At 40.0% G+C, this 24,096-nt stretch overlaps 1 protein-coding gene across 18 annotated transcripts in view; it reads left to right on the top strand.

Moving 5' to 3' along the window:
• LOC147871072 (GATOR complex protein Iml1-like) overlaps positions 1–14,431 on the top strand; it is a 59,968-nt gene extending 45,537 nt beyond the window's left edge. For 12 of the 18 annotated variants that reach the window (XM_087341325.1, XM_087341339.1, XM_087341338.1 and 9 more), the window contains 3 exons: positions 1,199–1,288; positions 5,441–5,573; positions 8,569–8,728. The gene's annotated coding sequence lies outside the window, so the exon portion shown is untranslated. Of the gene's footprint in view, positions 1–826; positions 1,151–1,198; positions 1,289–4,064; positions 4,381–5,440; positions 5,574–8,568; positions 8,730–8,957; positions 9,097–9,201; positions 9,378–14,029 lie in introns of those variants that run through there. The other 6 variants (XM_087341323.1, XM_087341327.1, XM_087341324.1 and 3 more) reach the window with 6 other exon arrangements.
• The last annotated feature ends 9,665 nt before the right edge of the window (positions 14,432–24,096 follow it).

The raw sequence follows: 24,096 nt of genomic DNA, 5'->3' as shown, positions 1-24,096 counted from the left end.
TTACAGTCATCCTTCCATCATGTTATGTGAATTGGGTGTGGAGCGACAGAGAGAAGGCAGGCAGTTGTCTGCTGGTTCTGTAATTGCTGGAAATGTGACCATACGAGTAACCAAGACTTCGAATAAAAATCTTCCCCAAGATGTGGGCGTAGGTGTGCGGATTGTTTTAAAAAGGGTAGCAGAAAAATTGAACGTAGTTTAGCATAATGAATGGCGCATTGCTTTGGTTAACAAGGAAATGATCATTTTTTTTACCGTAGCCGAAACAAATTATTTACGAACACACAGTCACGAAGGTCATATTGAACGGCTTTTCGCGTTTGCTTTACTTCATCGTTTTGTCGTCTGATTTGACTTCGTTTGTCCCCACCATTTTCCTACGTAATACGACCATAATTCGTTGCTTTGGATACGTTACTGGGGGGGGGGGGAAAGGGTCCCTTTGTAATTTATGAAAGTGACATTTGACAACTTCCTGAAGCGTAGCCTAGAACGTTTGTACATTGGCCGACAGAATTCGTGTATTTCTACATTGTTTTGAGGTCTTGTTCGTCCTCGTAATCTTTAAAAAACAACTCAGCTCAATTTGAATACTAAGAAAAGTGTTAAAACTAGTTACTACGTGTTTGTCCAGGAAGGCACTGATGTTTTGTAGTTGGTAATATTACCAGTTTGTTACGATTCTAGTGAGGCAGTCAGAAAGGGAAAGAATGAGCACGGAAGTTGCATATGGCAGATTAGATGTTTGGAAGAAGATGGCAATAATGATGATGACAGTAATTGCAGTAAACTTGTCTTCGCGATGTGTGTGTTACTTTTTCTTCAGAATCGTCACCTTTACTCGGAACACCTGATGTGATCTGGATATGCCATTCTGGTCGCTGTGGTGTGACAGCAGATAGGTTGCGGTGTTTAAATATCAGTGTTGTAATGCAGTTTGGAATAAGCAGGGTTCCTAATGACGTAGGATGTGGAAAGAGGCAACTCCATTCTGAATGAACCTGGTTTCATGCGGAATGTCACGGACATTGCACTTTGGAATTTCCTGGAAACTCGGCTATGCTGTCAGAGGAATTTTGCACTTATCTTCATCCAAGATCGTTTCCTTCCACACAAGAGACTGAGCTACTGTCGCAGTTTAAAATATAAGGTGACATTTTCATTGATCTGTCTTTTACATGAACATTTGTCATTTCAGAGTTGGTGACCTTGAAATAATGACTTTTTGTACAGACTGGATGCAGCGGCTTGTCACCGTTTAGATTCAGCTGTAACGAGTATTGCCCAGGTAAATGTTAGGTGGAGGGAATATGTTGTTTGTGGCAATTATTACTAATATAGAATATCGCAAGTTCTTATCTATTAAAAGAATTATTAAGAAATCTGTGCTCCTGCCCTCCACTCTCTCCGTTTTAGTTTTGATTAGATCGATCATTGACAGTGGACGTCATGGTCTCTTACAATTGAACAAAGTTTGAGATAAGGGATTCCTATTTATTATTAATGTTCATCACATTTAATGTTTTCGTCTGAATTTGTGAACTCTTGTAAGAGAATTAAACTTTTTTAACACAATTTCAAGTAACATTAGATTGACTTCTGTTTGTTCACGGCAACATTGATAATAAAAGAATATTCCAGTAGGCAATTAATATTTTAAAGGAATGAAAGGTGTTTCGTATCCCAGAATCTTAATAAAAATTAATGGATCTTAAGAAGTGGGGTTTATATTCTGAACAATAATTCTAACACTTTACATCTCTTGATACATGGACATTATTAAAGCGTTTTAGGGAGCTGAAAGAAATTTTTATTCCGGATTTAGAGGAATAAATATCGAAGAATCTCCCTCTCATTATCTCCTACATCAGCAGATTAAATCCGGGGAATGCTTGCTATTATTGAGTGCAAAGTATTTATGGGTGCAAAACGTGGTCTTTCACATTGAGGGAGGAACATAGACTGAGGAGCTCTGAGAACAGAGTGTCGAGGAAGATGTCTGGACCCAAAATGAAGGTGGGACGGATAATAGAGAAAAATGCATGACGAGCTCCTCAGCCGATGTTTTTAGGGCGAGTTGAAAGTTTACAAGGCCTGAAGGGAACACCTCGGCGTAGGTGGGAAGATAACATTAACACGAATCTTACGGAGATGGGGTCTCAATGGAGTGAACTGGATGCAACTGACTCAGGATAGACCCCGGTGGCGGACTTTTGTGAACACGATGATGTACCCGACAGACATTAAGGTGGCTCATAAATCCTTTGAAAGGGTTACAAAGTTCAAATACTTGGGAACAACAAAAACGATTCAAAATGATGCTCACGACGAAGTTAGGAGGAGACTAAATTCCGGAAATGCTTGCAACTTCTCAGTCCAAAATATTTTGTCTTCCCGTCTGATTTCTAAGAACCTGAAGATTAAAATATACAAGACAATAATTTTGCCTGTTGTTTTGTATGGGTGCGAAACATGGCTTCTCACTCAGAGGGAAGAACACAGATTGCAGGTGTTTGAGAATCGGGTGTTGAGGAGGATATTTGGGCCTAGGAGGGAAGACGATGGGGCGTGGAGAAAACTGCACAATGACGAGCTTAAAAATCTGTACTCCTCCCCAAATATTGTCAGGCTGATTAAGTCGAGAAGAATGAGATGGGCTGGGCATGTAGCGCGCATGGATGGGACAAGAGGTGTGCACCGGGTACTGGTTTGGAAGCCTAAAGGGAAGAGACCGCTGGGGAGACCTAGACGTAGATGGGAGGATAATGTCAGGCGGGATCTGTGGGAGATAGGAGTTGAAGGAGACTGGATTTTGTTGGCCCAGGACAGAGCTTTGGTTAATTCGGTGATGAACCTTCGGGTTCGGTAAGCCATCTAGTTAGTTAGTCAATCGGTCAACGACATGGCCAGCTTTCTTATTAATTATGATTGTCCCAGTTGGCGCTACTCGCAACAGTTACCTTCGTTGCAACTAAAGGTACGACATTTTATTTTACATCCATTGTCCTAGCACTGTGCGAGATTATGTCAAGAACTTCTTTACAGTTCGTGTACTGATTAAGTTACAAGTTCACGCTGCAACCTGTAGCAACTAGATATCCCACCCGACATGTAGGACTGTTTGTAGTGGCAGCATGCTGCAATGGAGTGCGATACTGACCGGGTTAATACGACCCACACAATCGTATGTCCCAGTGACGCATTAAACCACGGAAGACATTGTAAAGAACCTTGACTTAATCACATTAACGTATAGATGCTTCTGGAGTGTGTGCCCATAAGAATAGCAGTAACTTGGGTGTGCTGTTTTAATGGATTTATCTGAAATGACATATGGGAATACCTCCCCCTACAAGCGTTGATGGGTACCTCATTCAGGCGTAAGCTCCCAGTCTATTTGCGCAAACGCAATTATGACAGAAACAATATCTGCTGTGGAAACCTCAAATCTTACAATTTAGTTCTGGTTTGAGGGGGTAAGTAGAGGATTACATGACCTACGAAGCTAAGATGCTAGCCAAACCTCGACTGCTAACACTTAATTGTTCATCATGGAAGATAAATTACGATCCAAAAACTCAACTGCCAAAGTTTTAACTCCCCTGACCCCCATCCCGGAGTGGGGTTTGGCCAACACTTTTGAAAAAGTCACGCTTTGCCACTGTGGGAATTCCTTTTCGAAATTTTTTGCTCAGAATATAACTTTTGGGCCAAGCTGGTGCGGCATTACTTTTCTCTCTTTAACTCCCTCTGCATTTATGATCTCCTCCCTCCCCCCCCCCCATTTGGACACATCACATCAACTGGATGCTGTATGGACGTAGAATACCACACGGCAAACACGTACGTACTGTGGCAAAGTCCGTCATAAATAAATATGAATCTGCCTTCAATGTGTGGATAATGGCAACCCATATCAACCTTCAGACATACATGAATGTACAAAAGAAATGTATCTAATCTCGATCTTATGTGTACATGATGCCTTTTATGTTGATTTTATCATTTTGTTTTCTATATTACTCCATATTTATTAATGTTTTCTTTAAATCATTGCTTTACAGACTAATATTGAACATCAGATGAACCACGCCATATAAAAAACAATACCTTCGTTCTAATATATAAGAGTAATCTGATAAGAACATCTTTCATAAACTGCATAACATTGTAAAGGATTGTAATTCGAGTTTTAAATTTACCAATCTAATTTATACCTGAAGACGGTTAAATATAACCGAAACATGTCGTAAGAGACGTTCCAATTTGTAAATCGATCATTCGATGCGGAACGTGAAATGATATTTTAAATATTTTATATTTTATCATCTTATTAAAAATTGTGATTTGACGGCAAATATTAAAACATTTATCAGTGTTGTTTTGCATGTCTTACGTTTGCACAAACTTGGTGACTATGAACTGTCTGCTGGATATATGATTGATTTCTTAGTTACCTAACCAGCAGACATTCGCAAGTACGTTATTCTGAAGTTTTGTCATTTCCTTTTGATTTATTGTCTGGTAACTTTCAAGGATCTGTATTAGGACCTTTGTTGTTTAATGTGCAATGTCATTAAATTTTAAGGCCATAAAGTCTCCTCAATATAGTTCTTTACTTCGAAAGGACGCAGAAAGCTTAAAGAATTTGAAAAATGTAAACTTCAAAAAATTTTGAAAAATTTCAAAATTTTTGGGTTTTGTGTTGTTTTTTTTGACAATTTCCAGCAATTTTAGTTTTTTTCAAAAAAATTAAAAAAAATATGAAAATGTCGAAATTTTTCCCATTCTATACCTACCAGAAACGTTGAATGACACCCAGTCCATGCGAGACTCCGTCTGTGCAGCACCCAATCTCTGCTTCTCACGGTCTCGGCCGGGCTGGCCATGGGGCGTTTCCCGCGAAAGAGTTCCCGGCGACCGGCCGACCATTGTATCTGTCCCCTCTTCGAGGCCTGCCTCGCTCGCGGCACTGCGTTCTGAGCCACCCGTAAATCAGCAATCGCCGGTCGTCGGGGTCCGCAGGCCGGCAGTCGGCTCCTCGGCTGCCGCCAGAGGCACGGGCAGCCTCCCCTTGACAGCTCACTAACACTTATTTGCAAAAATATATATAAATACGTACATAAAAACGTATGTATGCATATATATATTATTTTTTATTCTTACCAAGTCGGTATCGCCGAGGGGTTTGTGGTGCCAAGCATTACAGAAAACTACGACGCACCGCCGGACATTGACTCGGAACTCGACCGACCAAGTAGCATGCACCGCACTCGCGCGCGCACACAGAAGCCACGGCAACGTACTTTATGTGATTTCTTATTATATTATGTTTTTACTCTTTTTTGATTCTACCAAAATTTCTTATTCTCTCAAAAATATATATGCATATTTATATACACATGCGTATTTATATATTCTTAATTTTATTCTTATGTAGTCGGTATCGCCGAGGGACTTGTGCTGTCAGGCAACGCGGAAAGTAGCACGCACCGAAGAAGTTAGCCAGTCAGATATTACGCACCGTGTGACTTTGACTCAGGCAGCCAACTACCGCACACAAACGAGACACGGTAAGCTGCTTGTACGTGATGTTTATTTATATTTTAATTTGGAGTTCCCCCCTTCTCTTATTGTTTCATTCTTCGCACTGCGTCGTACATGGACGGTCGAGCTCTGCGGCTATGTCCCACGGTGCGTGGTAGTTAAGACAGTCGAGCAAAGTCCGTCATAAATAAATATGAATGTACAAAAGAAATGTATCTAATCTCGATCTTATGTGTACATGGGATATACGGATATCCGCACGTAGGAACGTTGAAACTTCGATATCAGCAGACGTGCGTGATTACACCAAACGCACTGATGATAATGTTTGGCATGTATTGCCCTACGTCAGTGGTCCCCAACCTTTTTTTTGCCCAAGGGCACATTTGAGAGTTTATGAGATTGTGGCGGGCACCAACCAATTAACAAAGCCAAATTTTGTTTTCTCTGGACAAATAAGATACGGACACCAAATAATACACAAAAGAACACGACGTTTATTGATACAAGAAACCACGCAATAAAAAATACGTACTTTTATAAGTACAATTATTATTACCCAAGTGGGAAGTTAGTGTGATGTTTGGCGCTGCATTTCAGCGGCCAGTTTTACAAATTTGGAAGAGTAGGATGATGTTGCTGCTCGCAATCGTCAAGATGGGCATTAGTACGTAGAGAACTGTGCTTTGATTTTATAATGTTCATGGTTGAACGGCATTTATTATTCAGTATAACCTCTTTCCGTATCAACGCGGGCACCGCGTTGGGGACCACTGTTGTACATTATTTCGCCCTCACATCTTCGTCAGTTATCAGAGTGATTATTCTCTTGTAACATTGATGTCACTGTTAGGTCAAGGTCATGACAAAGTCAAGACAAGATCGCCCCAAAAGTTTGCCAGATAGAGGTCTTTAAAATTCTCAAGGTCATACGTATTTATGCCAAACGGCAAATACCTGATTGACCATACTCATGTCAAAATGAGGTCACGTATAGGTCAAGGAAGCCACGACAAATTCGGCCCAATAGTTTCGTAGATACTGGTCTTAAAAAATCTCAAGGTTATATCTTCTCACCAATATTTCTGCTAGCCAGCCACCCTAGGGCCACACCCTTTACCCCAGGGCCACTACCCCAGTCGCACCCCTTCCCAGGGCTATCCCCTTCTTTGGGCCAACCCTCATGATCACCCCTACCCAAGATCGCCCCCCCGGGACCATCCCCTCAGGATCCCTGCAGCATCACCATATCCCAGGAACCACAGGATCCCCTAGGACCCCAGGATTCCCTGGACACTGCCCTCTAGGATCACGGCAGGATCCCCGAAGACAATCACCTCTAGGATCCCCTATAACCCCCTCCAGGATTCCTCGGATTTACCAGGACTCCCCATGACCATCCTAGTATTCCCCACAGATTTCCTAGGATCCCCACCAAGGATTCCCTACCCAGATCTAGCAGAATCTGCCACCAAACATTTCCAACAGAATTTCCCACGATCGCAACCCATGATTCCCAGGATATTCCCCTGGATTCACCACATAATATTACCCACGATCCTGCAGGATTCCCCACCAAAAATCCCCATATTATCCCACATAGGATCCACAACCAGAATTCAAAACGGGCGCCCTAACCCCCGCGCCCTAACCCCCGCGCCCTAACCCCCGCGCCCTAACCCCCGCGCCCTAACCCCCGCGCCCTAACCCCCGCGCCCTAACCCCCGCGCCCTAACCCCCGCGCCCTAACCCCCGCGCCCTAACCCCCGCGCCCTAACCCCCGCGCCCTAACCCCACGAAGGGAGGTGGAGGCCCAGGCCGTTTCTTGAGCGAGCAGAGGCGCGGACCCGGCTCCGGACAATGGCCCGGGCGCCGGGTTCCAACGAACCACCCGAGTCGGACGAGTCCAACTCGTTGGCTTTGCGCTCGCACGCTACGCAAAACAGGACCTCGTGGGCGAGGCGAGTCGTTCAACTCTTTCGACTAACCGACCTGGCAACAGATCTTGTCTAGGGGATATAGCAGGAACATAGTAAGATTAGGTATAATGAGAGGACCACTCAAAATTCGAAAATAGTACCAGCAACGAAAGCGCGGTAATTGATATGGAATAATACCGACAGGGGGGCTCAACCCCAGCCGCTAAGTGGTCATAGGAACTTAAAACAAACCTCTTAAAGCAAAATAACCTCTTGCGCCCTCTGTGCGGGACGGCGCTTGTGGTGGGTCCCGATGTTCCCGCACAGAGGACGGTGCCATTTATTTTATGTTTTTGAGCCTTGTTTTATTCTGTACGACCATTTACAGGATCCTCGGTCCCTCGATTTGGTTTCATTCGATTAAATCATTGAGTTTTCGCTGCTCGTAGTATTTTCGCTTTTAGTGTTTTATTACTGGACGTATAATTTTATCTGCCCCTTAGTCATCTCTGCCGACACGCGTTGGATGAGTTTTTCATCTTTGCCTTTCCCAGCATGCTCCGCGAAACTTGTTTCCTCGAACAAGTTGAGTTCTTTCCGTTTGTCTGTCTCCTGCTTCGGTACAGCGCGTATGTACGCAGTCTTTAGGTAAGTTGGGGCTTCAGTCGGCCATTTTGATATTACGTCTCAGCTTGTGTTTGGTTTAATTCTCGATTTATTCGACAGCCAAAGAGTTGTTGAAGGTTTCGTGGTGGTAGTACGAAGCTCTAAAGAATGCAGGCGATTTCGTGATAGTGAAAATACTAACCGATTTTCTCTAGAAATTACAAACGTCTTTGAGTTAGATTTTATTAACCCTTGCACCATTGAAAATTTAATCCTGAAATCTGAAGCGAAAATAATAATAATAAATTCTTATTGTGTGGATTTCCACCTCTTTTTCCATTCACTGTACGTGTAATGTAAGCACAAATCGATGAAAATTGTAATATTGATTATAATTGACTCCTGGATTTGACCTTATCATAATGAATACAGATTTAACCTGGTCGGATAGATAACGACCCTGACTTATCGGCATTTCTGTCTGGCGGCTTTACAGGTGAATTACGTCGCTTTTCCATGGAGAAAGTGGAGTGATATAAGATCGTCTATATATTTTTCTCAAGGACTGTGACACGCACATGCGAGAGTACATGTGTCCTGTTGTGGGTCCTCGGGTGCTACGTCCTGTACAACGCGAGCCTACTTAAGTCATTCAAGGTGAGTTGCATGAAATATTCCGTCCTCTGAAGTAGAGAGTTCTGAAAGTACGTTGAGAGAAAAACTTATATTGCGTGCTGTTACCGATACAACGTGACTTGGCATACGTCACACAAGACAAGATGGCTGAAATGACGTTGCAATACTGAACTAAGTATTCTGAGATATTATTTTATTTTACGTTTTGATTGTTCTGTGATTCTGCCCACGCATTCCGTCTCCTTCTAGGTCAGTGGTAACAACCACGTGACACTCGTTCAAGACTTGAGGTTTACGGAGCGGTGAGGATGACGGCCGCTTACATCGTGAGGTCGCTAACACGACAACCCGAAAATTATATTACAGCAGCAGCGAACTAAGGACTCCGGTGAGTACAATGAGAAATTGTCAGATAATGCCCACTGATCGAGTTTCAGAGCGTACGTACAGAAGCGACGTAATTATAAATTCTTGTCATTATGTCTGCTTTGAGGTGATTGGCGGAGCCCTCTTCACATTCACGGTGATTATGATATCATCATTCTTCATCGCCGTCGTGAATTTCTGAACCAGAAGATTTTTCCACGTCTCGCTCCTGGACGCTGCTCTGTGACGTCGTCTGGCTCGAGACGTCTGAAACGATGAGGCACCAGTGAGCGATGGACTCGGGTGAGTACGGTGATGTATTATTTCGAGGTTGATTCAAAATTATAATGACTTTCGTAGATAGTGTTCTGTGGGAAATTAGAAATTAGTATGTCTCGACGGTAATGTAGTGTCTGAGTAAAACCTGGTCTACGTGGATGGGATTTCGCGAAGGTACCGATATCGTCAAAAATCAAAGAATGTTTGAAACCCCCTACGTACGGTAAGGAATCGAGTTCTTTTATGAGTTGGAAACAGAAAGGAAAAGTTACAGATCATTTGAGAATTGTTGATGGGAAAGATTGGAAAAGGAGAAAATGCTGACAATCGCAGAGACGTTGCGTGTCCGGTGATGGACACGCACACTTGCGGTATGAGACCAGTTTCTTGCGTCTGTCTTGTAAACATGTACGGCAGTCATCGTGTAGCTGACAGTCGTTTAACTGGTCAAGGCCTTTCTCTTCGTGTATAAACACAGAAATTTTAAAAACTGACTGGTCGTCCTTACTTCATTTCTGTTGGATAAATTTCGTAAGGAAATGCTGTTGGTGTTAGGTGGACCGAGTATTGCGTACGGAGTCTGTATTGATTTGGATTAACCGTCTGCCAGGGACGCGACTAGTTTTGTGAGCTGTTTATTCCGAGAATCATAGTTCGTCTGAATTATATTTAAGAATTCAGTCCGTACCTCGAAGAAAACACAACTCTTCACCATTACGAAGATCAACTGGGTAACGCTGTTTAAGGAAATGATCGTTGTTTATTCCGAGAATCATAGTTCGTCTGATTTATATTTAAGAATCCAGTCCGTACCGCGAAGAAAACACAACTCTACACCATTACGAAGATCAACTGGTTAACGCTGTTTAAGGAAATGATCGCTGTTTATTCCGAGAATCATAGTTCGTCTGATTTATATTTAAGAATCCAGTCCGTACCGCGAAGATAACACAACACTTCACCATTAAGAAGATCAACTGGTTAACGCTGTTTAAGGAAATGATCGCTGTTTATTCCGAGAATCATAGTTCGTCTGAATAATATTTAAGAATCCAGTCCGTACCGCGAAGAAAACACAACACTTCACCATTACGAAGATCAACTGGTTAACGCTGTTTAAGGAAATGATCGCTATTTATTCCGAGAATCATAGTTCGTCTGATTTATATTTAAGAATCCAGTCCGTACCTCGAATAAAACACAACTCTTCACCATTACGAAGATCAACTGGTTAACGCTGTTTAAGGAAATGATCGTAGTTTATAGTGAGAATCATAGAAAATCCATAAATATAAAAGGCATCATAAATAAAACACTTTGTACATACGTTGAAGTAAACTTTCAGAATTGAACTAATTGGTATTAAGCATTCTCTGTTGAAGGCTTAATGTACCGTTTACATACCTTTTTCTTTATCAGTATTACTTCGCCCCACTCGCTTGTAAATAATCTTCTTGAATCTCTTTCCCTAAGTGTTTTCAAGTTCGGATTGTCTTACAGAGTGAGAAACGAAGTATTACGCCTGTCTAAATCATCAAGAAATATTATAGGACTGTTAACTTAGTTGAAGCATCTCTCTCTCTGTCTGTCTGTCTGTCTGTGTTTTTAATAAGTTCCGAAGATTAGGATGGGTTGACACTCAGGTTACAGTAAATTGGTTCATCGATTCTCGACAGATTCTGACGAATTTAGGACCGCGTTCAGGTGTGTGTTGCTCTAAAATCCAGTCGTTCCTCAGCTCGAATATTTGTTGCGCCATTGAACATTGTCTCGAGAATAATAGCAAAACTTGAAGAAGTCGCTGTTTCCAGCACTTCGTGTCCCATTTGATAAGTTGAACACGTGTACGTGTTCAGTACGAGAAAGAAATTGCTGCCGTGTTTGAAAACATGTTTTAAGCTGGAAGAAACCAGCAGATAGTCTCAATAAATGCACTGCGTGAATGGAATTCTTAGGAATATTACACATTCTCCAACTTTGTCGCATTGCTCATATCACGTGTAACCATGGATTAAATTCCTTGTGGAATCGAATTCAGACAAATAATTATCTTTTTCTGTTATTTCGTGTCATGAACTGTTGACCTTGGTTGAAAGAGTGCGTCTTAATGCACTTCCATAAAATTCTCCGCTGTTCGTGGAGACGCTTTCAAAAAATTATGCAGTACTTGAAAGAATTGGCACAATGGCGGCGTGACCTGTTGATTTGACCCTAGGGATCCGTGTAATGTTTGCCCAAGTGCATGGTAACAAATTAAACATGTCTGTGCGCACGGGCGTAATATCGAAAGTCAATTTTGGAGCTACCTGCCTTGTCCAATGCCTAATCCATTCAGAATTTTTTGTCCTAGATGCATGCAAGTTTAAATTTATGGATATTCTTAATCGTGGATTTGTACTTTTAATACATAAATTAATAACGAGGGTCATGGCTGATAGTACCAATGGAAGGTAACAGATAGTGACATACAGTTAATATCGAATTTGACGAAAATCGGCCTGTGTAATGTTAGTAGTACGTGTTAGAAACGAAGAGTATTGACTGCGAATGGTTGTTTGGAAATGGGGGGCACGTTTTGACCTTAAGGTCGTATCGCAGGGCCGGTATCCAGCCGATATTCCAGCAAGCTTCTGGTAGCGTCGGACACCATCGTACATATACGTGCGTTCGACTGTGAGTTATACAGTAGCTGTGCATGGTCCCAGATCAAAATAACCCTTTAAAGCAAATATTATTATTATTATATGTCCAAATTTCTGTAATAATCAGTGAGACTTTAATTTCTATTTTTATCGTATGCGTGTATGGCATTATTAATTATTTTAGAAAGAATTTATTTTATTGAAATGACACCAGATGCCATACTACTTTCTTTTTTAAATTTTACATGCTTTGCCATCGATATGACCATCAAAGGTAGTCTTGCGAATTTCTGAGGTGGGAGTTAGAAGCTAACAATAGGCTCAGCCAGTCAAATTATCCGCCTTGAATGGAAAGTTCAGCGTAGTGTTCACAAAATCCCGTCACTGGTGTCTTTCCTGAGCCATATTAATCCATTTCGCAACCTTGAAAAGTACTTCCGTAAGAACAATTTTAATATTATCCTCCCAGTTACACCTAATGTTGTAGAATGTAACATTAATGCTCACCGATCTTTAGCCCTGAGGATGGAAGAAATATATTCCTCGGAAATATTTGTTACTCCACATGATACTTGAACGAATAATATCTGATTTCTTTAAATCCGGGTCGTATGAGTCATTACATCCAGACTCTATATCCTCTGCAATATGTCAATTTTAAAAGAGATTATTCTTGTTTAATGTTTCACGGACTAATCACATTTCTGTTCCTTGTTTGAGTCTCTCATATCTTTGTAAACTTTTCCGCATAAAATGATTATTATCCAATTTCTTTTAAATCGAATATTGACAAATTACACCCGTATCTGTTTTGCCAGAGCATGGGATTATGAACATGTGGACGTCATTCTCTGTTCCGTAATACGTCGTTAACTGGTCAGATGTTTACAGCAGGTCGCAGTAACCCCGTACCCGTTTAACCGTTGAGCACACTGGCTAGAACCTGGTGCTGTTGGAATGTCTTGGTGTAGATAGAAATCACTGTCTTCCTTTGATGTATGGTCCCTCATCATGCACGTAGTCTGTTTAATGATCGGTCAGGGTTAGTTCCACAGATCAGGAGAGTTGGGTAAGTAAACATAAAAGAAATAAATATTGAGTTGTCCTACTCGATAGGTTTCGGGTTCGAATCTCTCCCCGTCGACAGACAATCGTTAGAGATCTTTCTCGTCCTTTTTAGTATTCTGAAGAATATTTTAAGACACATTAAATGTAGACAGCTATCGCTTTATTCAATGTAATTTCAAGTTCATATTTTAGAAGAATCATGCCATTTTATGGGGTATAACGGACAAAATTTTAAGACTAATAAATTGCCCGCTAAGAATGACGGCAAAAATGTAAAGTAGTAAACAATAATAATCATAAGAATTATCCGATTAGACCCAACATCTCTTAGCAGCGTTACCATGGCAACGGTTATTTATAAATGTTATCCCGTAAGGTCCAAAATCGCTTGGGAGCAAATAATCATAACCGAAAAATGTTTTATGAATGTCTTTTGTGATGTTGCGTCATCATAAGGGCCCACCATCATCGCTGTTATGATGGAGGTAGCAATATCATTTCCTAAACGTCGGTAAACTTAATCATCACAATTACCACAGTGAGAACAGGAGATAACAATTTACGCGCAGATTGAAGATGTAAGGCACAAATTTCTATCTTGCGAGGCCGAGGCGTAGTGTCGGGACAGATAATACCCGCATCCCCCCCCCCCCCCCCCCGAAGCTGCTTTTAATGAGTGCTTTTTCTATAATTAGTCTAGCATTTCAGAAAAGAGTGTGTTGTGTTTAGGAGATAACTTTCAACCAAGCTGTTTGTATGTTCTAATCAAAATAACGTTGACCATGAATTTAGAATCTTTTGTCTTCTAGTCTGATAAATAAAAGTTGTAAATATTAATGAACAACACACGGTTATGTTTAAATTTGGTTTGCTATCATCGTAATTAATGTTAATATGAATAATATGGAGCTTCAGACCCTACATATAAATTCTTGTCATTATATGGGACATTCTGTCTGGTTTCAGGGGAACGGCAAGTGAATCTTCGTGGTTCCGAAACTCAGAGGAGGATCTTCATGGCATTTTCACCCGTGCGGTTGCGTCTACACGCTCCGGGGAACCCGGACGCTGCACTCTTGTCGTGTTTCCAGTGTCGGCGGTCATCTCTCCGGCATATTTCGTTTCTACCATCTTTGCTGGCGAGTGAAACGAATTACTTTAATTTTAAATTAACACACGACTAACGCCTGGGGTGCAGGGGTTAAACTCCTTCCAATGTTCCTTAATTTTGAGTCTCCAATTAATGTTTTGCTTGTTCCATCCCTTGAGCAAAATGAATTCAGATTCTTTCTATTTACTCGTCTTCTTCTTTCTTTTCTTCTTTTTCGCCTTCTTCCTACCCTCAGAGGATAGACGGGTTAGAGTAGAGTTGTAGCTGCATGCATTCTTAACCACTAACAACATCATCGACCCTGCAGTCCAGCCGCTGCGCTGCAACGGAATATCAGCGGAATCCAGCAAAGACGCAGTTAGTTTGCCCACAATATTAGAAATGTTGAGGGTGTGAGGTCACAGACCATGCGTTAAGTTGCAGTGGTGGGATTTGCTAAAGCATATATAGAAGATATTGAGGATTTTAAAAAGTGGGGATTTTCTGTTTTGATGATCTGAGTAACGGCTAGCTTTTCAAGTTAAGTAATTTTGAGGTGACTTAAGCGTCTGCTAACACAAACTATAAAGCGGGGAAGATTTTAAATTTGGAAAATTTCATGGGGCTGAAAACTACATTATCGTTCTTTATTTACATAGCTTTGCCCTTAGATTACAATCATATTGCAGGACAGACGTACAGTTCAAATTTAACCACCTCTGACGCAGACAAAGTTCATTCAGTGAAAGTGATTGAGATTTATGGTATCGTAGGCATCAGTACTATGACATTAAAGTGTGGATTGATGGGAGATCCACACTGAAATTAGGGACGAGACGTAGTGGACAACGAAATCACATACAAATAACATGTGAATAAAATAATACAGGCTTTTTGAAGCCGAAATAATTGAAACGCCGCCACTGAGATTTTAAATGAAGTTTTCAGATTGTTATATGTTCAAGATGTTATTTAATAAATAAATAAATAAATAACTTGTACTTTTATTTTTTCCGATTGTAGAAACATCGAAAACTGTAACACTTGCTTGTATACCTCTGTTTTCATCTCCCTTTATAACAGGTAGAAGAACGACATGTCACTATTTCGTCTTTAAATTTTCGCATATGAGTTGACTTTCAATGAGATCAGATTTTAACAGCAGCTAAAATTTCCATGACTTGTTACATTATAATTATTAATTATATAGTAGCGTACTAGCAAATTAAAGTGTGCATTGATGGCAAACCAAAAGTTCTCAATTGGATTTAAATCTAGCGAGTTTGGTGGCAAAAATTCAACTTTGCATCCGACACTTTCTATTAATTCCCTTGTTCTTTCAGAGTTATGAAAGCTTGCATTGTCAAGTCATTTGCAAAGAACGTCGCTCATATTATATATAAATCAAATAATACAGAAATCATAGAGAGCCTCCCCCCCCAAAAAAAGAAGTCAACTAAAATTGCTCATTGCTTTGTGAATGGAGGCAGCGCGTAGCTCTGAAACGTGAGTGAACTTGTAGCAGACGACACGAGAAACAACGGACGATTGCCATGTCCAGCGACGACGTCATCTAAGAAACCTCCAGTTCATCGCTGGTGGGTGAAATTTATCTCTTCAATGTTGCAGTAGAAGTAGTTTGTAGCTTAGTTTTTGCCAGTATCCCGTAGTTGAGAGGTTTTATCTAATGAAGTCCTTGTTTCCATCCTTGAAGGAAAACGAATTGCAAATCTTCATCTTCTCGCTCTTTCTCATCATCTTATTACTTACACGGGATAGACTAATTTCTTTTTAAATATAAGTTGCGTCCGTGTTTAATTACGCACTACGGCATGAAGGCGTATGGGTTATTGAAGGTTTAGGTACGTGCATCTTTAACAGCTAGCTAGATAGAGATACGTGGACAGCATCACGTTCCAGCCGGTTTTACCCGAAGGAAAAATTCACGGTATCTTCTGTGTATATTATTGAATTGGACCGAACTTGATTGTGTCGCTGTCGGTAGTTGAACCGCGGACTTGCAGAGGATCCAGAAATAAAGTATTAATCGTGGTAAAAATCGGGGATGACTTAGAAATTACAAGTGAATACGGATTTTGGGTATGAAAAAAACCCCGAAGGGAAGACATAAAATTTGATGTGAAGATAATATAGTGTCTAGTAGTAACAGGTGCTGTGAACATGGCAACTGTCCAAGTTTCTCATGCTTACTGCGTGGCCGGTTTCAAAGATGGCGTTGCAGCAGGAGAAGGCTTTCTGTGTGCTCCGTTTTGAGGTGTCCAGAGCGTGAGTTTCGTGCACGGTTTCAAAAAGACGCACCACACAAGAATAACATAAGCAGGTGGTACCGACAGTTTGTAGAAACTGGATGCTTGTGTAAAGGCAAGAGTCCTGGTCGACCTCGTATGACTGATGACAACATTGAAAGAGTTCGTGAGGCGTTTCAGCGAAGTCCCCGCAAGTCAGTGGCTAGAGGAAGCATGGAATTGGACATGCCAAACCGTACAAGATTGCGATTGGTGCAGGCCCTTAAACCATCAGACAAAGTGAAAAGGCGAGGCTTTTGCGAGGAGATGCGGTTTAAAATGGAGGAAGATGGGTTCGTCGAAAGACTGATCTTCTCCGATGAAGCCACATTCCACATCAGTGGCAAGGTGAACATACACGATGTCCGTATCTGGGGAACCGAGCACCAGCGTGACTCTCCAAAAGTCAACGTTTTCTGTGCGGTGTCCAGCAAAAAAGTGCACGGCTCATCTTTCTTCGCTGAAGCAACTTAGACAGCGACTCATTTCTGGACATGTTGGAAAGCTGGTTGTTACCCCAACTGAATACCAATTATGACGATTACATTCTACAACTGGACATTTTCATAGGAATGTACGAGTGCTTCTCAACCATGTCTTTCCACAGCGCTGGTGTGGGATGAGTTTGATTACCATGTGGATGTGTGTCGTGTGATCCAGGATGCACACATTGAAGGATTGTAATGAACGCATGAGAAACTTTGAGAGTTGCCGCCGCTGACGGTGTATGTTGTGCACATGTAAGTTGGTAAATAATTTTTTTATTAACGTTTGAAACCGCACCATTCTTTTGTGTATACACTGTACTGCCTCTCCAGCCAAGCGTCCCACATGGCGTGTATGAGGACTGCGTTACTTTTTTCATATGACATAATAGATTTTTGGCTACATGAGTGGATACACTTGAGTATGTGTGGAATACATTCTTGGATTAAATATTTTAGTTTAGTTATTTAGAGAAAGAAGCCAATTATATTATTAATATGTTATGAATACAAATACTCATTAGAGATGGGGTTTAGGTATTTTCAGAATTAGCTTCGAGGATGTAGTGAAAAGCGATCCTTACTCATATAACATTTGATGACAGACGGTTGTTCACTCAGGCCACAGAATAGTAGGAGTATAAAAGATTATCAGGCCGGCTTTAGATATCTCGGTTTCTCTACCTATATAATCTATCTATTCTATCTATCTGAATATCTCTATCTCTCTCTCTCTGTGTATCTGTTTCTCTGTCTCCTGTCTATGTGTCTGCCTATTTATCTATTTACCCATCTACATATCTATCCATCCGTTCATGTATTTACCAATCTATGTATACATACGAAGATTAACCCAAACACGCACCCACCCACATCATGCATGTTTTGTAGCTCGTATTTTGTTTGTTAAGACAAAAATTAGTCACACATCACACAGAATTTATAATATTTCAAATGGCAATTTATTGTGTCATACGCTACTGTATGATGATGTATTGTGTTCCTTGAGCTGGTGTGCTGTATGCAAGTGCGTTGTTTTGTGATATTTATACTTTATTCCGATGAATTCCATAAGACACGACAAGAGTACATTTACCTATGACGTACGAGATTGAGAAAAGACAGTACCACCGTGAAGACAAGGCAGAGGTACATTTAGCAATGACACGCGTGTTTCAGATACGTTACCAACAGTTTGAAGACACGGCAGGAGTTTTGTCTCTCAGTTTCCTACAGATCGGAAGATATATGAATTTGAAAAATTGACTTTCGAATACCCGCGAAAAAGTAAAAGTTCTCTATCCTGCAAACCCTTGGACGTACATTGTCGTGACTCTGACATGAAGTTGACATGTACGTGACCCCACAGTGACATGAGTTCTTTCTCTCAGATTCCTACACATCGCGAGATAAATGCCTTTGAAAAATTGATTTTCGAATAACCGTGAAAAATTAAAATGTCTCTATCCTTCAAACCCTTGGACATACATTGACGTGACTCTGACATGAAGTTGACATATAAGTGTCCTCATACTGATATGAGGTTTGTCTCACAGATTCCTACACATCGCGAGATATATGCCTTTGAAAAATTGACTTTCGAATAACTGTGAAAAATTAAAATGTCTCTATCCTTCAAACCCTTGGACATACATTGACGTGACTCTGACATGAAGTTGACATATACGTTCCCTCAAAGTGACATAAGTTTTGTCTCTAAGATTCCTACAGATCGGGAGATATTTGCCTTTTCAAAAATTGACTTTCGAATAATCTCTAAAAATTCAAATGTCTCTATCCTCCAAACCCTTGGACATACAATGACTTAAATCTGGCATGAAGTTGACATATACGTTCCCTCAAAGTGACATAAGTTTTGTCTCTCAGATTCCTACAGATCGGGAGATATTTGCCTTTTCAAAAATTGACTTTCGAATAATCTCGAAAAATTCAAATCTCCCTATCCTCCAAACCCTTGGACATACATTGACGTGACTCTGACAGGACGTTGACATATACGTTCCCTCAAAGTGACATAAGTTTTGTCTCTCAGATTCCTACAGATCGGGAGATATTTGCCTATTAATAATTGACTTTCGAATAATCTCTAAAAATTTAAATGTCTCTATCCTCCAAACCCTTGGACATACATTGACGTGACTATGACATGAAGTTGACATTTGCGTTCCCTCAAAGTGACATAAGGTTTGTCTCTCAGATGCCTACAGATCGGGAGATATTTGCCTTTTAGAAATTGACTTTCGAATAATCTCGAAAAATTCAAATATTTCTATCCTCCAAACCCTTGGACATACAGTGACGAGACTCTGACATGAAGTTGACATATAAGTTCTCTCAAGGTGGCATAAGGCTTGTCTCTCAGATTCCTACAGATCGGGAGATATTTGCCTTTTAAAAATTGACTTTCGAATAATCTCGAAAAATTAAAATGTCTCTATCCTCCAAACCCTTGGACATACATTGACGTGACTATGACATGACTCTGACATAAACGTTCCCTCAATGTGACATAAGTTTTGTCTCTCAGATGCCTACAGATCGGGAGATATTTGCCTTTTTAAAAATTGACTTTCGAATAATCTCGAAAAATTCAAATCTCCCTATCCTCCAAACCCTTGGACATACATTGACGTGACTCTGACAGGACGTTGACATATACGTTCCCTCAAAGTGACATAAGTTTTGTCTCTCAGATTCCTACAGATCGGGAGATATTTGCCTATTAATAATTGACTTTCGAATAATCTCTAAAAATTTAAATGTCTCTATCCTCCAAACCCTTGGACATACATTGACGTGACTATGACATGAAGTTGACATTTGCGTTCCCTCAAAGTGACATAAGGTTTGTCTCTCAGATGCCTACAGATCGGGAGATATTTGCCTTTTAGAAATTGACTTTCGAATAATCTCGAAAAATTCAAATATTTCTATCCTCCAAACCCTTGGACATACAGTGACGAGACTCTGACATGAAGTTGACATATAAGTTCTCTCAAGGTGGCATAAGGCTTGTCTCTCAGATTCCTACAGATCGGGAGATATTTGCCTTTTAAAAATTGACTTTCGAATAATCTCGAAAAATTAAAATGTCTCTATCCTCCGAACCCTTGGACATACATTGACGTGACTATGACATGACTCTGACATAAACGTTCCCTCAATGTGACATAAGTTTTGTCTCTCAGATGCCTACAGATCGGGAGATATTTGCCTTTTCAAAAATTGACTTTTTAATAATCTCTAAAAATTTAAATGTCTCTATTCTCCAAACCCTTGGACATACATTGACGTGACTCTGACATGAGGTTGACATATACGTTCCCTCAAAGTGACATAAGTTTTGTCTCTCAGATTCCTACAGATCGGGAGATATTTGCCTTTTAAAAATTGACTTTCGAATAATCTCTAAAATTTAAATGTCTCTATCTTCCAAACCTTTGGACATACATTGACGTGACTCTGACAGGAAGTTGACATATACCATCCCTCAAAGTGACATAAATTTTGTATCTCAGATTCCTACAGATCGGGAGATATTTGCCGTTTAAAAATTGACTTTCGAATAATCTCTAAAAATTTAAATGTTTCTATCCTCCAAACCCTTGGACATACATTGACGTAACTCTGACAGGAAGTTGACATATACGTTCCCTCAAAGTGACATAAGGTTTGTCTCTCGGATTCCTACAGATCGGGAGATATTTAAATCTTAAAAATTGACTTTCGAATAATCTCTAAAAATTTAAATGTCTCTATCCTCCAAACCCTTGGACATACATTGACGTGACTATGACAGGACGTTGACATATACGTTCCCTCAAAGTGACATAAGGTTTGTCTCTCAGATTCCTACAGATCGGGAGATATTTGCCTTTTAAAAATTGACTTTCGAATAATCTCTAAAAATTTAAATGTCCCTATCCTCCAAACCCTTGGACATGCATTGACGTGACTCTGACAGGAAGTTGACATATACGTTCCCTCAAAGTGGTATAAGTTTTGTCTCTCAGATTTGTACAGATCGGGAGATATTTGCCTTTTAAAAATTGACTTTCGAATAATCTCTAAAAATGTAAATGTCTCTATCCTCCAAACCCTTGGACATACATTGACGTGACTCTGACAGGAAGTTGACATATACGATCCCTCAAAGTGACATAAGTTTTGTCTCTCAGATTCCTAAAGACCGGGAGATATTTGAATCTTAAAAATTGACTTTCGAATAATCTGTAAAAAGTTAAATGTCCCTATCCTCCAAACCCTTGGACATACATTGACGTCACTGCGACATGAAGTTGACATATACATTCCCTAGAAAGCGGCATAAGTTTTGTCTCTCAGATTCCTACAGATCGGGAGATATTTCCCTTTTAAAAATTGACTTTCGAATAATCTATAAAAATTTAAATGTCTCTATCCTCCAAACCCTTGGACATACATTAACGTGACTCTGACAGGAATTTGACATATACTTTCCCTCAAGGTTATATAAGTTTTGTCTCTCAGATTTGTACAGATCGGGAGATATTTGCCTTTTAAAAATAGACTTTCGAATAATCTCTAATAATTTAAATGTCTCTATCCTCCAAACCCTTGGACATACATTGACGTGACTCTGACAGGAAGTTGACATATACGATCCCTCAAAGTGACATAAGGGTTGTATCTCAGATTCCTACAGATCGGGAGATATTTGCCCTTTAAAATTGACTTTCGAATAATCTCTAAAAATTTAAATGTCTCTATCCTCCAAACCCTTGGACATACGTTGACGTGACTTGACAGGAAGTTACCATATACGTTCCCTCAAAGTGACATAAGTTTTGTCTCTCAGATTCCTACAGATCGGGAGATATTTGCCTATTAATAATTGACTTTCGAATAATCTCGAAAAATTCAAATGTCTCTATCCTCCAAACGTTTGGACATACATTGACGAGACTCTGATTTGAAGTTGACATATACGTTCCCTCAAAGTGACATAAGGTTTGTCTCACAGATTCCTACAGATCGGGAGATATTTGCCTTTTAAAAATTGACTTTCGAATAATCTCGTAAAATTAAAATGTCTCTATCCTCCAAACCCTTGGACATACGTTGACGTGACTCTGACAGGAAGTTGACATATACGTTCCCTAAAAGTGACATAAGGTTTGTCTCTCAGATTCCTACAGATCGGGAGATATTTGCATTTTAAAAATTGACTTTCGAATAATCTCGAAAAATTTAAATGTCTCTATCCTCCAAACCCTTGGACATACAATGACGTGACTCTGACATGAAGTTGACATTTGCGTTCCCTCAAAGTGACATAAGGGTTGTCTCTCAGATTCTACAGATCGGGAGATATTTGCCTTTTAAATATTGACTTTGGAATAATCTTTAAAAATTTAAATGTCTCTATCCTCCACCCCTAAGACATACATTGACGTGACTCTGACAGGAAGTTGACATATACGATCCCTCAAAGTGACATAAGTTTTGTCTCTCAGATTCCTACAGATCGGGAGATATTTGCCCTTTAAGAATTGACTTTCGAATAATCTCTAAAAAATAAAATGTCTGTATCCTCTAAACCCTAGGACATACATTGACGTGACACTGACAGGACGTTTACATATACGTTCCCTCAAAGTGACATAAGTTTTGTCTCTCAGATTCCTAAAGACCGGGAGATATTTGAATCTTAAAAATTGACTTTCGAATAATCTCTAAAAAGTTAAATGTCTCTATCCTCCAAACCCTTGGACATACATTGACGTCACTGCGACATGAAGTTGACATATACATTCCCTAGAAAGCGGCATAAGTTTTGTCTCTCAGATTCCTACAGATCGGGAGATATTTCCCTTTTAAAAATTGACTTTCGAATAATCTATAAAAATTTAAATGTCTCTATCCTCCAAACCCTTGGACATACATTGACGTGACTCTGACAGGAATTTGACATATACGTTCCCTCAAAGTTATATAAGTTTTGTCTCTCAGATTTGTACAGATCGGGAGATATTTGCCTTTTAAAAATAGACTTTCGAATAATCTCTATTAATTTAAATGTCTCTATCCTCCAAACCCTTGGACATACATAGACGTGACTCTGACAGGAAGTTGACATATACGATCCCTCAAAGTGACATAAGGGTTGTATCTCAGATTCCTACAGATCGGGAGATATTTGCCCTTTAAAATTGACTTTCGAATAATCTCTAAAAATTTAAATGTCTCTATCCTCCAAACCCTTGGACATACGTTGACGTGACTTGACAGGAAGTTGCCATATACGTTCCCTCAAAGTGACATAAGTTTTGTCTCTCAGATTCCTACAGTTCGGGAGATATTTCCCTATTAATAATTGACTTTCGAATAATCTCGAAAAATTTAAATGTCTCTATCCTCCAAACCCTTGGACATACATTGACGTGACTATGACATGAAGTTGACATTTGCGTTCCCTCAAAGTGACATAAGGTTTGTCTCTCAGATGCCTACAGATCGGGAGATATTTGCCTTTTAAAAATTGACTTTCGAATAATCTCGAAAAATTAAAATGTCTCTATCCTCCAAACCCTTGGACATACATTGACGTGACTATGACATGACTCTGACATAAACGTTCCCTCAATGTGACATAAGTTTTGTCTCTCAGATTCTTACAGATCGGGAGATATTTGCCTTTTAAAAATTGACTTTCGAATAATCTCTAAAATTTAAATGTCTCTATCTTCCAAACCTTTGGACATACATTGACGTGACTCTGACAGGAAGTTGACATATACCATCCCTCAAAGTGACATAAATTTTGTATCTCAGATTCCTACAGATCGGGAGATATTTGCCGTTTAAAAATTGACTTTCGAATAATCTCTAAAAATTTAAATGTTTCTATCCTCCAAACCCTTGGACATACATTGACGTAACTCTGACAGGAAGTTGACATATACGTTCCCTCAAAGTGACATAAGGTTTGTCTCTCGGATTCCTACAGATCGGGAGATATTTAAATCTTAAAAATTGACTTTCGAATAATCTCTAAAAATTTAAATTTCTCTATCCTCCAAACCCTTGGACATACATTGACGTGACTATGACAGGACGTTGACATATACGTTCCCTCAAAGTGACATAAGG

Source organism: Zootermopsis nevadensis, unplaced genomic scaffold (assembly GCF_977971745.1).
Source record: "Zootermopsis nevadensis isolate Lab colony 2312 unplaced genomic scaffold, Znev_1.0 Znev_ptg000068l, whole genome shotgun sequence".
NCBI classification, from domain to species: Eukaryota; Metazoa; Arthropoda; class Insecta; order Blattodea; family Termopsidae; genus Zootermopsis; species Zootermopsis nevadensis.
The sequence above is the reverse complement of the archived record's forward strand: the minus strand, read 5'-3'. Positions and strand labels throughout refer to the sequence as shown.